Source organism: Pelophylax lessonae, assembly GCF_965119305.1.
Source record: "Pelophylax lessonae genome assembly, chromosome: 2".
In the NCBI taxonomy this organism is placed as follows: Eukaryota; Metazoa; Chordata; class Amphibia; order Anura; family Ranidae; genus Pelophylax; species Pelophylax lessonae.
Window position 1 is genome coordinate 226,731,334 of NC_138769.1, and position 15,930 is coordinate 226,747,263.

At 41.8% G+C, this 15,930-nt stretch overlaps 1 pseudogene across 1 annotated transcript in view; it reads right to left on the bottom strand.

The window, feature by feature from the left end:
• Positions 1 to 15,930, bottom strand: part of LOC309548039 — a 61,423-nt pseudogene that overhangs the window by 15,083 nt on the left and 30,410 nt on the right. The window contains exon 2 of the transcript in view: positions 467 to 597. The product of the transcript in view is annotated as an uncharacterized misc_RNA (transcript). The remainder of the gene's footprint in view (positions 1 to 466; positions 598 to 15,930) is intronic.

The following is a 15,930-nucleotide window of genomic DNA, read 5'->3' on the forward strand; positions in this document are numbered from 1 at the left end:
GGAAACAACAGGAAGTGAGGAGAAATCTACCCCTAGGAAGGGAAATTCACTCCTGTAAGAGTCCTCATGGGAAGAAGGTGTCTCCACCAAACCTTTTTTACTCATCCTTGTTTCCACAACAACCCAAAATGTTCAAAATCCAATTGTCATAGGGGCAGAAAGTACGGTAAAATCTTCTGAAAAGGGCCACAGACCTAAAAACAAATGTTACAGGAGTGTTAAACCTTCCCTATGCTATCCAAAAAACTTAGAATTATTCTTTTGGCTGGAGCTAAACTTAAAACATGTACCTGTTCCCACTTACAAACAAATTCGACTTAAGAACAAACCTACAGTCCCTATCTTGTTTGTAACCTGGGGACCGCCTGTAGTGTCATTAATCCTTTACCGTACCATACCCTTGGTAATCTTTTGCATGGGGCTCCCCAGAGGTCCCACTTCTGTAGGGGTAGAAAAGTAAAATTACCTCTCCCCTTAGGAACTCGGTAGAATCCAGCTTGGCAAAACCAGATTACAGCCACACTACCAAGCTCACACTCTTCGTTGGCATTTGTCCCTTTGTCACTGCACGTAGGTTGTTGATCATGAGAGCTCACCCTGAAGAAATAACAACAGTCCAGGCTGGAATTGCATTTTAGCAAAAAACTATTTACTGCACATTTCCAATAACATAACTTTCAACATCTACAGAAGTATCTGATACTCTCAGTTACTTCTGTCGGCACAAATGACTAAGCTCCTTTGGAGAGACCCATCTCTACACATTGCATTAACGTCGTTATAAATGCCCAGTCTCTCCACCCCCCAGTTCTTATATATAGTGGGTGAGTGGCGGGAGGAGGTTGTCAAAGCACAACCCCAACTTAAAGGACCTTACAGCCCACTACAGAACAATTTCAATGTAGAATATGTCAGTCTATGTTGTGACAAAAAGCATGAGGAAGCCTTGGATGGCTACAGATGCACCCAATATACTTTGTGGAACAGAAAGGTCACAAAGCATAGCTAAATGTCACAGAAGGCCTTTAGGCTTTTCGTTCTTGATCTATATTAGCCCTAAATTGACACTTTTTTCCAGCACAAACACTACCCTTACATCAATGTTGTGTAATTATGTATACAACATATATTGGTCTGGCTGACTTTGCCTTGTAAAGCTTTGTATAGTGAACCCAGTTGCCATAATTACAACAGACAGATGATAAAATGGTTCAAAGGTAATATGCAAAGTATAATACTGAACTGCTGCCAAATCCTGTATAAAGATGGGGTTTAGTATATTGGATGATCCTGATCTCTCCAGTGGATTTAATACTGGCACAAGATAACATTAGTATGGCATACAGATATTGGTACTAGACCAGACATGTACATTTTTATGAACCCAATACTGATGGAGGCTTCCTCCGCTTACCTCATTCTTAAAATACTAGTTTCCTGTTGCTGCAATAACAAATCACTGACCAGGAACAAGCATACGGTAAATTAAAGGGCAATGTTAGAACTCCTGATTTGCATACTTGTTCCAGTTTACGGAACTGGAAAGTATTTGAAGCCTTCGGATCAACAATGCAGGAACTAACATGTCTTTCCCTAGTACAGACTTATTTTAATATTTTATTTTTTATGAAAGTAATAATATTAATATTATGTTACGGTACCTCTGGCTTGATAAGATAATTTGAGGTATTTGTAAAAAATAACTTATACCTAATACGAGGGCTGTACCGAAAGCAATGCAAAAGTGGGCATAACTTTTCTATTAACTTACATAGGTTGTTCAAATTTCACGTGTTGGTAAAGTGACTCTTCCTCTATAGTAACTTTTCTTATTCTTTTTTATTGCAGGTAAATAATGGATTCCAAGAAGAACCAAGGTGTTGTCATTAAGTTCTTGATGAAGTTGGGGTGCACCATTGACAAGAGATGCACAGATGGATGAAGAAGCTTAAATGGTGTCATTTCATCAAAGGCGGCACATTGCTTCTGCTTGGAATCCATTATTTACCTGCAAAGAAAAAGAGGGAGAGTTACTTTAGACAAAGAGTTACTCTACCAACATGTGAAATTTGAATAACGTATGCAAGTTATTAAAAATGTTATGGTCACTTTTGCCTTACTTTCAGTACAACCCTCGTAATTTATGGATTAAAGTATTGGTAGTGTAAAATATCTTCTTATAATCAGTTCTATGAAATGCCAAATCTGTGCAATTACACTGAGTGTATAAAAAAGAAGATCCCTTTGTTACAATGTGCCTCCACTTTTCATTTGAACATGAGTACATTCATTACATTTTTATATTTCACAAAAAAATGACAAATGACTTTCCAAATGTGACTCAGTGATCAAGTGATTGGATTACATATTTTTAGCCCATGGGCTATTTCCATGTTAAAAATAACTCAGTCATGTTGGGGCTTAGATGGTTTTTGAGAATACATTTAAACAATATAACCAAGCATGTGTTACTTAGTAATAAAATAATATCCCTGATACCTGGCAGAATTGTACAGATACCTTCCCACTCCAAACGAAACAGTGAACAGGACAGGACCTGCATCTTCAGAGACACGCACGTGTAGCTATTGTATGCCTTGGGCACTCCAGGCAGTGGATGATATTAAATGCTTTAGCTGTCAATCAAGTGTTATTCTCGGCCGTGCCCTCTTTTTATTTGCATATTTAAGGGGAGAGTCTGATCTGGGGAGAAAAGTTATGTAAAATTGTAACAATGTGTAAACTGATGAGGCACAGTTTGCTAGGCTTTGTCAGTGTTTTAGTTGAAAGTGACTCTGTCAGTGAAATAAAGACAATAAACTGGTGTAAATGAAAAGTAATAATCTCACCTATCCCACCAATCTTGCCTTGGATTTTCATTCTCTCTAAGATTTACTAATACATAGAACAACGATGCCCAAGGGACTTTCAGAGACACATTGAATTAGATAAAAATGTTACATTTTATTAACGATACATAGTTTAAAAGGATTCAAATCTAAGATAATAAACACCTCGGCAGTGGTACACAAACAGTAGAAATAGTTACATAAATTTCAACATTGCACATAGTCCATGAGGGTAGAGGTCTTGCACCTATTTCTCGACAATACTCACTTCCTCAGGAGAAGAAAGAACTCATATATCTGCAGGGAGAAACCAGGTCATTAGGAATAAGAAAAAAAAAGAAAAGAAAGAGGGGGAAGAAGGGGGGAGAAGGGAGAGGAAGGGAGGAGAAGGGAGGGGAAGGGGGAGAAGGGAGGGGGGGTCCAAAGGTGTATTTACAATTCAAAAGAATCCTGGAACAACACGTACTGGGTATTGATCCAAACAGCAAAAAAGAAGGGGAAGCCAACTAGTCCATACCGTCTATCCAGGAAAGGACGATGTGGACTAGTTAGCCTCCCCTTCTTCCTTCCCCCTTCCTGTTTATGTGCTTGTTGGGGTCATGTCATCATTTTTTTTCTTATTCCTAACACCCTGGTTTCTCCCTGCAGATATTGGAGTTCTTACTTCTCCTGAGGAAGCAAGTGTTGGCTCGTGAAACACATCAAGAAACAGATGCAAGAGCTCTACCCTCATGGATTATCTGCAATCTTGAAATTGATGTAACTATTTCTACTTTTTGTTTATCACTGCCGAGGTGTTTAATATCTTAGATCTGAATCTTTTTAAACTATGTATCTTTAATAAAATGTACATTTTTTTATCGAATTCAATGTGTCTCTGAAAGTCCCTTGGGCATCGTTTTTCTATGTATTATTATGCCATTTGGGGCTGAGACACATTATGCTCATAGATACCCAGCTAATATATGTGATCAATCTTCAAGATTTACCCCTGCTAAAGAATATTTAACATTTCAATTTTAGGTAACTTAGGGGTCAGGAAAGGTAACCAAGGCATTCTTGAGTGAACGCAGGCATCCAGCACACTTGGAAGTGTCGGATGCTACCAATCAGAGGAATGCGTGTTGGGACTGGTGGGTACTAATGCTCTATTTTTTTGCAGGTTTTCTTTTTCATTTTCACATCATTGATGAGGTCACTTTAAAGTGGATCTCAAAGCACAACTGTATGTTATGGACATCACCCTCTAGTGCAACAGTGATGTGGAATTATAACAAAATTCAAAAAAATACTTTTTCTAACCAAATTTTGTAGTGGTCACATGTTCTTTTATAGCCTTTTAAGTCAGAATAAAGCATGTTCTAATGGATGGTCCATACTGGTGCTTACGTGTCATCTTCCTGTGGCAGCAGACTGCTGATAAACTATATCTCCCATTACTCTTTTCAGTCACTGGAGGTGGCAGTAGAGCTGGTGGCTGGGATCAGAGAGTGAGTGCTGCTAAATGTGATGATTGAATGGTCCTGCTGTATCGTCAAAGGTGACAAAGTTGCACATAGCAGTAAGGCCTGTGTCAAACTTGATTGAGATTGTGTGAACATTAATGGCACTTTTCCACTGCAAGTACCGGCTCGGCTCCACTTGGCCCTGCTTTGCCCTGCTTGGCCCGGTTTGGTTTTCCACTGCATGGTACCGCATGATACGGTGTTGGAACAGTTCGGTATGGTTTGGTACGGTTTGCTTTTCCACTAGAGTAGTATTAAAATAAGTGGGTGGGATAACAACGATTCTCTGACCAATCAGTGGCTAGTAGTGACAAACAGTCAAGGCTGCATGCAAAGGATTGTGGGATATGGTACCGGTACGGCCCTCTTGGAACCACAACTGAGGTGGTACTGTTTAAGCGAGCCGTACCGTTCGGTTCCATGTAGTGGAAAAGCGCCACCGTACCGTACCGTACTGAACCGTACCAAACTGTTCCTACACCGTACCATGCGGTACCATGCAGTGGAAAAGCACAAAAGCGAGCCAAACCGTTCGGTTCCATGCAGTGGAAAAGCACCATTAGCTTGCTTAAAACCACTTCTGGACCAGAAGGTTTTCCCCCTTAGTGACCAGGCCATTGTTTGTGATACGGCACTGCGTTACTTTAACTGACAATTGCGTGGTCATGTGACGCTGTACTCAAATAAAATTGATGTCCTTTTTCCCCCCACAAATAGAGCTTTCTTTTGGTGGTATTTGATCACCTCTGCGATTTTTATTTTTTGTGCTATAAACAAAAAAAGAGCGACAATTTTGAAAAAAAAACCCAACTAAAAAAAAAATTCAAAATCTAATTTTTTCATAATTTTAGGCCAATATGTATTCTGCTACATATTTTTGGTAAAAAAATCCCAATAGGTGTGTATTGATTGGTTTTAGCAAAAGTTATCTCGTCTACAAACTAGGGGAAAGATTTGTCATTTTTAGTTATTTATTTATTCTTTACTAGTAATTTTGGCAATCAGAGACTTTTAGCGGGACTGCGACATTGCGGCGGACAGATCAGAAACCTAACTGACATTTTTTACACTTTTGGGGGGATCAGTGACATTACTACAGTAATCAGTGCTAAAAATATGCACTGTTACTGTACTAATGACACTGGCAGGGAAGGGGTTAACACCAGGGGCGATCAAAGGGTTAAATGTGTCCCTAGGGGGGTGCTTTCTAACTGTGTGGGGGACGGGCTTGCTGAATGAACACAGAGACCTGTGTTCCTAAATAGGATCAACACAGGATTCCTGTGTTCATTACTGACAGAACATTGGTCTGCCGTGTTTACAAAGGCAGACTACCATTCTGTCTCCACAGGGAGCGATCGCGGATGCCCGGCGGCAATCGTGGCCTCCGGACTCACTGACTGGCTCCCCCTGTAGCCAATCGGCACATGTGTGCGCCCCCACTAGCAATCGCGCGAAACTACGTACAGTTACGTCGTTTCGCTGGACAGAGCCAACTCGCCGCAGTATACAGTATGTACTGCTGGCAGTCGGCAAGTGGTAAGGTGCATTCTACTTGCATTGAGATCAGTTTCAAACACTGCTGAGATCATTCAGAGATTTTTCATCATCCTGTGTAATACAGATTCCCCTTGTTTAAAGTGGAAGTAAACTTCCATCTTTTGCTTTTACCTATAGGTAAGCTTATAATAATGCTTACCTATAGGTAGTGTAAATATCTCCTAAATGTGTACCGTTTAGGAGATATTTACATTACATGCACCCAGTGACATCACTGGCGCAATGTCTTCTGAAGGTTTGGCCACCTGTGCTGTTTCTTAGGAGCCCTTATAAGCTCCTGTGCGGCGGGAGTGACGTCATCACAGCTCCGGCCAGTCACAGAGCCAGAGTCCACAAACCCGTATGCAAATGGTGTGAATATGGGAACCCCTGCAGCGCTGACTCCTCGGCACGGGAGTGCTTTGTTTTAAGGTAAGTTTAATATAATGTGCTAGTATGGGATGCATACTAGCACATTATGGCTTTACCTTGCAGGCTCCCAAAAAAAAGGACAGCGGTATACAACTGCTTTAAACCCCTGATATTTCACCAAAGCCTCCTAACGGGGCTCCTAAAAAATTTGTAAAAAATAAATAAAATTGTAAAAAAATTGTAATAAAAATTAATAAAAAATAAGATAATACAAATAAAAACTACTGACACCATCCACTGCCCTACTGACACCAATCTCTGCCCTACTAACACCGTCCATTGCTCCCCTGACACTGTCAGTATATACGTATACACATGCACACACACATATGTATTTGAGCTTTGAGGTGAACACCCTAATTCAATAGGCTGTGCAGACCTATGCCCAAGGGGTACATCATCATGCAGGCTGGGGCTTATGGTACTCCAGAACTGAGCAGTGCCTATGCACCCTTACGTGAGTGCTGCTTAGTCCTGGAAAAATGCCTATCTCCTGCCGCTGGAGGAAGCAGTGAAAATTGTGGGATGGGAGAAATCCTGGAGTTTTGCTTCAAGAAAAAAATATATTGAGTTTGTTGGAAAAGAAAAAAAATATAAAATGTGTGTACCAATGGCTATGACTACACAATTTTCTTTCAGCAGCTAGAGTGTCAGGACTGGAATATGAACCCACGACCTCTGCTGATTCCGGACAGCTCCCTGTCTCATCCTTTGGACTTTCTTGCCTTGTCTCTGGTGAACCTTGAACTCTTTGCTCCTCCCACAAACTTCCTGATTTAGCCCATGTCTCTACATTTCCTGTTTGCCAAATTACTGTGCTCTCTCTAGCCGATATCTTGGTCCTTTCTGTACTTACAACTGTCCTTATCACCACTACCACTTGTTACCGACAATTGGACTGTTCCTCAACTATGCTTCCCCTTTATCCCACCCTGCAACCATTTGTTACCAACTCTTGGCTTGTTTACTGACTACGCTTCTGCTTGATTGCTGCCTGCTATATCTGCTACTGCTTCCCAGCTTGCTCACCTCCTGGTTGGGCTATCCTGAGGACATTGACCTGGTGCTAAGACACAGCAAAACCCATATCCACCAGCTCTGGTGAATACCAGTTAGTGCTTAGACCCCACACCTTGGGTGAACCCCATCATCCACCAGGGTGACTGGCTTGTTTACTTATCCTGCTGGTTGATAGGAGCCTCTCTACTGCTATTCCTAATGGGCTCCGAGCCTGACCCCTAACTGTGATATAAGGTAATGGTACATATACACATTGAAATGTTTTTTTTTCGGTATGCTGATTGAGTATTGAAACACTAGAGTGACATAGTGTATACTAGAGATCAGGATTTGGGTGTTTTCAATATTAATTGCACACACAAACAGCAGGATGTCATTCTTCAATCTTCTTCAATCTTCCACAAATAACATTGATGGGTGCTTTAATAAAGAGTCATATAAATGGTATGGCTATAGGTGTGCAAATTCTATTGTTCGAGATACAGTAGAGACTTAGGTTAGAAATAAAGTAGAAACTACACTGCTCAAAAAAATTAAAGGAACACTTTTTAATCAGAGTATAACATCAAGTCATTTAAACTCCTGGGATATTGATCTGGCCCTTTAGGTAGCAGAGGGGGTTGTTAATCAGTTTCAGCTTGGTGTTAATTAATTTAACCGGTGCACTAGATGGGCAACAATGAGACGGCCTCCAAAACAGTAATGGTTTTACAGATGAAGGCCACTGACATTTTTTTTCAGACTGTTTTCTCTAGTTTTGGATTTGGCTAGGGTCACTACTGGTAGAAAGATACCCGGACCCTATAAAGGTTGCACAGGCATTCCAACTCCTCCAGGATGGCACCATTGCCAGAATGTTTGCTGTGTATCCCAGCACAGTCTCAAGAGCCTGAAGGAGATTCCAGGAGACAGGCAGCTACTTTAGGAGAGCGGGAGAGGTCTGTAGAGGGTCTTTAACCCATCAGTAGCATCAGTAACTGCTTCTTTGTGCAAGGAGGGACAGGATGAGCACTGCCTGAGCCCTACAAAATAACCTACAGCAGGCCACTGGTGTGAATGTCTCTGACCAAACAATCAGAAACACTGACTGACTAATCAGAACTCACTGCCCGGAGCTCGATTGACATTTGCCATTATACACCAAAATTGGCAGGCCTGCCACTAGCACCCTGTGCTTTTCACAGAGGAGAGCAGGTTCACCCTGAGTACATGTCACAGATGTGAAAGGGTCTGGAGAAGCCGTGGAGAATGTTATGCTGCCTGTAACATCATTCAGCATGACCGGTTTGGTGGTAAGTCAGTGATGGTCTGGGGAGGGACACAGACTTCTACAGGCTTGACAATGGCACCCTAACTGCCATTAGGTATCAGGATGAAACCCTTGGACCCATTGTCAGACCCTACACTGGTGCAGTGGGTCCCGAATCTCTCCTAGTGCATGACAATGCCCTAGGATGCTCCTGTGGCAAGAGTATGCAGCCAGTTCCTGGAGGACGAAGGAATTGATACCATTGAATGGCCCACATGCTCACCTGACCTAAATCCAATTGAACACCTCTGGGATATTATGTTTTGGTCCATCCAATGCCACCAGTTTGCACCTTAATCTGTTCAGGAGCTCAGTGATGCCCTGGTCCGGACCTGAGAGCAAATACCCCAGGACACCATCTGTCATCTTATTAGTAGCATGCCCCAACGTTGTCAGGTATGCATACAAGCACGTGGGGGCCATACAAACTACTGAGTACCATTCTGAGTTGCTACAATGAAATTTCAGCAAAATGGTCTAGTCTGCTGCATTTATTTTTCACTTTGAGTTTCAGGGTGTCTTTGAATTCAGCCCTCTGTAGGTTGATAATTTTCATTTCCATCAAACAATGTGGCATCTTTTCCTTCCTAATACATTACTCAATCCATATCAGTGAAGATATCAAGCATGATATTTTTCACCATTGAGATCTGATGTGTTTTCAAAGTGTTCCTTTATTTTTTTTTGAGCAGTATATTTAATGCACATAGGAATATAAAATAATGATGTCCATCTTGCTATATACTAATAAACACATTTTCAACCATTTTACATGAGACCGCCACTGCTGGTAAATAATTAAAAAACAAAATTTGGGGAAACATCTCCTACCTAAACTGACACAATGTTTGTTTTAGTTTGTACTAACACAAGCCATTACATAATATGGGTATTTCTTTTCTGTCAGGCGATTGTAGTATCCAGGAAATAAAAGCTGGCTAGAACCGACACACTGTTTCCTACCATAAATATTACCAAGCAAATTTATTTTTAGATTGCAATTTATTAATTTTAGGTGTTTATAGTGTAAATAAATGAATCTAGCAAAGTGGAATTACATTTCATGTTTGATGGCAAGAAACTACCCTTTTGTAATAATAATAATGTGTAACATTTCCTCTTTCGAAAACACTGTGCTGTTAAAGTGACTCTGTCATGAAGAAAAACATCTTTGGCATTACCACCAGAAGGGTCGCTGGTTTGTGTTCCCAGGTCTTTTCTCGCAGTGTGGCAGTGGCCAGGCACACAGTAACTTCAACACCTCTGGCTCAAGAAACAGTCTAGGGCAGTGATGGTGAACCTTGGCACCCCAGATGTTTTGGAACTATATTTCCCATGATACTTAAGCTCACTGCAAAGTGCATGAGCATCATGGGAAATGTAGTTCCAAAACATCTGGGGTGCCAAGGTTTGCCATCACTGGTCTAGGGGTTGTCTTTTTAAATAATTTATTGCAGCTCAACTTGGATGGGGATTAGGGAGCTTTGGGATACTCCATAAAACTTAGCAAAGATTTGAGGACACTATCCCCCTTAATAAAAATGCAACAAACAGACCCAAGGCTGGCAACATTGAATGAGCTAGCAGTTAGATGTGGTAGTAACATGCATCCAATTGACCCAGTCCTGTGATGCATGCAATCCACTGAAGGAATGGAGATATCCAAAACAGAAATCCAAAGGCTATATACTGCACACTAGAGAAACAAGTAGATCAAATGGAGGATGATAAATAAAGGAATAACACTTGCTTCTATATAAACCATGAAGTGACATTTATTGTGTGGCCATAGATAAAGCACACAGTCCAGATCAAAACACAGTCATGTGTAAACGACACAGTCTCATTGAAAAGGTAAAAGCCCAAGTCTCATCCAACCTCAAACGCAAAATGGAGGGCCCACCACTTGTGATGGAAACAGGCTCAAGGTTCACATATCAGCTGGAAGGCTTGCTGAGATCAGCTGTTGGTGTCCTGTAGTAAAGGCACACATCAGTGAGGTGTGTAGTAAAGCTGGAGCTTACCAAGAAGATGGTCGTTCACAGGATGGAGACAATCAGGCCCGGACTGGGACAAAAAAAAGGTTCCTGGCATTTTTGACTGAGCAGCCAATTTTCCAGGTCCTGGGGGGGGGTTGACAACCTCTGATGACGCTTCCAGGGTGGAGCGAAATGTATTAGGTGACAGGACTTCCGGTGACGTCAAATCCTGGTATAGGAACGCACATTCAAACTACGGCCATTGCATTATATTTTTCATGCTTTCAACAAAAATACATCTTGTAAGTGCACATTTTATATCAATAAAAGCTTTTTAACTTTAAATGGTATTATGCCATGATCTTTTAATCTTCCTCCTATGATAACATACAACCTGGGAAGATACGTGAAACATCTGAGAAACCAACTGACAGAAACCCCTAGGATTCTTACTACAGGCGATATTCTTTGTGGGAGTCGGTGAGTGAGGGCACAAGAGGAAGGGGAGCACGGCACCTTCACTAATGCCTTTACATGTTATTGCACGTATTGCACTTTTAAACATACCTTGGCACAGAAGATATACAACACTTTATGAACTTATGAACTTGATTTATATTCATACTATTGTGATTTCTTTGTTTAAGGATGTATTATAAGCACTGTTAAACAGTTTTTCATATATGAAATTTAACCAAACCCATAGCAGGTAGGTTGGGATATACATACACCATCACCCAAAAATTGCATAGAATATATATTTTGAGTTTTTCTTGGATTGTTTGGTTATAACACATATTGGTTATAACACATATTGAGTAGAAAAATACAAAAGAAAATCTGGCGCATAGAGCTGACTGACAAAGAAAAGACTCATGTAGCTGACTGATGAAGACAATAAAAATAGGTTAAAAAATAGATTAAAAAATAATGTATACACATATGGGAATGGCAATGGGTCTAAAGTCAAGGGTGCAGCTGTCCCATAAACAGTCCCAATGTAAGAAGCACCACAAACAACAGTGGGATAATTAGCGCTCACCAAAACAAAAAAAAACACAAGGCTGAAAAGTAAAAGATGTAATATCACAGTTTATTAAAATGTCTTAGCAAAAGACTCTGGGATAGAAATGGCAGAAAACATCCACAGTTCACCATGAGAACATGGGCGATGGAACAGTACCTGAAGAGGGAGCCAATGCTGTGGGTGGTGTATCCAGGGAATTAATTGCCAAGGAATACCGATGACAAGGGCTGTATGTAGTGCGGATGGAGGGTCGTCCCAAAAGTACCTCGCAAAGGAGAAGAGGAGAAGAGGGTCTGAGACATCTGCTCGTGCTGGGAGTTAATGACACCACTGGATGCGTGGGATGACCGGCCACATCCACAGAGCGCGCTGGCTTCTCCTGCACTTCCTGAGTCCTCGCCTGTGCTGGTTGATGATGTCACGGATGTCAGCGGCCGGGACACAACACCTAGGCAGCCGGAAATAATACAGCAGCAAAGTCCCCTCGCAGGGCAGATACTGGAGAGTTGTAAGGCAAATTGGGGAAATTAAAAACGCCAAAGGAGATAACATGTTTTTCGGGGACACACCCCTTCATCAGATTTGCCTTACAACTCTCCGGTATCTGCCCTGTGAGGGGACTTTGCTGCTGTATTGTTTCGGGGTGCCTAGTGACGTCATCAATCGGCGCGGCCAAGGACTCAGGAAGTGCAGGAGAAGCCGGCGTGCTCTGTGGATGTGGCCAGTCATCCCACGCGTCCAGTGGTCTCATCAACTCCCAGCACGAGCGGATGCCTCGGACCCTCTTCTCCTCTTCTACTTTGCGAGGTACTCTTTGGGGCGACCCTCCATCCACACTACATACAGCCCTTGTCATCGGTATTCCTTGGCAATTATTTCCCTAGATACACCACCTGCAGCATTGGCTCCCTCTTCAGGTACTGTTCCATCGTCCATGTTCTCATGGTGACCTGTGGATTTTTTCTGCTATTTCTATACCGGAGTCTTTTGCTAAGACATTTTCATAAACTGTGATGTTACATCTTTTACTTTTCAGCCATGTGGTTTCTTTGTTTTGGTGAGCGCTAATTATTGCACTGTTGTTTGTGGTGCTTTTCACATATTGAGTAGAGCCACAGGCAGCACTGGGATCTCACACTTCTAATTTTCAAAGGACACCACACCTTTACACCGGGCAGCAAATTTAACCCTTACTTAGCGCAGAGTGCAGGAACCCTCACATTACCTAGATAAAAACACAGTCATGTATGAACGACACAGTCTCATTTAAAAGGTAAAAGCACAATTCTCATCCAACCTCAAACACTAAATGGAGGACCCATCACTTGTGATGGAAACAGGCTCAAGGTTCACATATCAGCCAAAAGGCTCGCTGGGATCAGCTGTTGGTTTCCTTTATGAAAGGCACACTCCAGTGTGGTTACATAGTTAGTGAGGTTGAAAAAAGACACCAGTCCAACCTATGATGTGTGTGTGTTTGTGTGTTTGCTGTTAACCGTACATTGTATACCCCTGTATGTTGTGATCTTTAAGGTGCCCATCTAAAAGTTTTTTGAAACTATCGATGCTCCCTGCTGATACCACTCCTTGTGAAAGAGAATTCAACATCATTACTGCTCTGACAATCAAGAACCCCTTACGCAGTAAAACCGCTTTTCTTCTAGTTTTAGTGAGTGGCCCCGTGTCTTATTGAATTCCCTTTTTCTGAAAAGTTTGTTCCCTATGCTAAAGTCCCCAGTACGGTATTTGTACATTGATATATCCCCTCTCAAGCGTCTCTTCTCCAGAAAGAATAAGTTCAATGCTTGTAGTCTTTCCTCATAGCTGATGTCCCCCGTTCCCCTAATTATATTTGTTGCCCTTCTCTGGACTCTCTCCAGTTCCAGCACATCCTTTCTGAGGACCGGTGCCCAGAACTGGATGGCATATTCAATATGTGGTTGGACCAGAGTCTTGTAGGGTGGGAGAATAATCACTTTATCTCTGGAGTGAATCCCCTTTTTTTATACATGCCAGTATTCTGTTGGCTTTGCTTGCAGCGGCTTGGCATTGAATGCCTTTGCCAAGCCTGTTGTCCGTTAGGACCCCCAGGTCCTTTTCCATCTTAAATTCACCCAGAGGATCACCGCCTAGCGAGTAACTTGCGTTCGTATTTCTGACACCCAAGTGCATCTTACATTACCTTACATCTTTCAACATTAAACCTCATCTGCCATGTAGTTGCCCACCCCAATATTTTGTATAGGTCTGCTTGTAAGGTTACCACGTCCTGTATAGAAGATATTGGCCTGCTTAGCTTAGTATCGTCCGCAAATACCGAGATTGTGCTGGATATCCCATCCTCTAGGTCGTTTATGAATAAATCAAATGTGGTGTGTAGTAAAGCTCGAAGCCTACCAAAAAATGTCCGTTCATGGGATGGAGACAATCAGGCCCGGACAGGGACAAAAAAAATAGGGCCCTGGCATGTTTAACTTAGCAGCCAATTTTTCCAGGGCCTGGGAGGTGGGGGTTGACAGGCATTCACGGGGAGTTGTTGGTGACACTAATTCATGGAGTCTGGTTCTGACAGGTCAGTCTCAGCACATCCGCCTGCTAAGTGGGGACGGCGGATCGATCACCCACTAAAACGGAGTCTGCTGAGCAGAAAGCCCGTGTAAAAGGACCCTAAGGCAGGAATTCAGCTTTACCAATTTGAACTTTTCTTATTTGTCATTCTACACTAAATCAAGTAAAATATAAAGGTTCTCCAGAGATGCCACATACAGCAGCTGCAGTTTAGACAGCTATAATTGTAATGCATGGAGAGGAAGCATCTATAAGAACATAAATACTTGGCTTTTATTATTAGTATCTGCTATGTATTCTTTTTTCTACAACACCATTGGTTATAAAAATATATATCTTGTCATAGCCATTGAAATGAAATATAAAATAATGTAAGCTATTCTTGCTTAGCCGTGGGCTAAGGAACTTTTTTTCTGGAACAAAATTTAGAACTCCCACTCTCTAGGAATTGCATAAATTCACACCCACAAGTGCATCATCTCCTGGCAGGAAGAGATTAGAAATGGAAAAAGTAAAAATACTCATAAAGCACTAATGTGTATTTCTTTTTCAAAAGGGTATAACTAAAGGCAAAACTTTTTTTTCCTTTTGATTTGGATAGCATGGGGAGGGGCTAGAACCCTTGTCAGTTTTTTTTTCCTGCTAAAAAGCAAATATGGTTCCCTCTCTTATCAGTTTTAAACTAGCAAAAATGGAAAGGTTCAAATGTGAAGGCTAATATACAAAACAAAGGAAAGTCCCCAGTACACTTTCAAGCAGGCCAGCAAACTGGAACTAAAGCCGGTACACAAGGGTACACAGGGGCCCGCAGCCATATTTTTTACAAGTGCCACTGGCCTCAAAGTGGCCCCGGGGCAGGTGGCCTTGCCGGCCTACTGGGAAATTTCCCGATATCCTGGTAGGCCAGTCTGGCCCTGTCTTGACAAGGGGCAGATGATTCAAGTAGCATTACTTCCTGTAATCCATCTACCCTTAGCTGAGACATGCAGGCTGGAGGGCGTTCTTAGCTGAGAAAGCCCATTTTACCTATATGGGCTGTATATCATCATTTTGGCCTAGGCCAGAGTCTAGGAAGCAACTGAAGAAATGTAAAAAAAAAAAGTTTAAAACAAGTAAATAATAAACAGCACCTTCCTATCTATTTACTAGAAGCTAGTATCATAGGGATTAAACATAGTTAAATTGTTACTAAACCCAAGACCCTGCATTCACTATATCTGGTCTCCCACAGTACACAGAACATGGAAATGCAATAACTTTAGTAAATATAAACTGCTAAATACCTTTTCTCATGATGGAGCTGCAGGACCCCTGAACCTCTGTCTGGACAGTGCCGATTGGCCCTGAAAGAAAAAAAAAAAACCTCTTTTGCAATACACACCAAACTGAGCATGTACAGCTTGCCCCCAAGGCTCTGTTCTATCAGGGGATTTGTCACTTCCGGATTCCCATGTGCTTACCTATCTAGGCCCAGTATTGGGAGTGAGGCGTGGACCGCACGTCAGCGTCAGATTGCCAGGCCATATCCACACATGCTGTAGACACCAGATGCCAGGCTCAGGCACTGATACATGTGAGTGCAATTTTTTTTATACTTGCTTTTAAAACATCAAAAAAAAAAAAACTTACTACACTATAAAGTTAGGGTCTCTGGTGGAGTATATCTCTACATCCTAGCCATATACTGAGGGATCATTGGAGT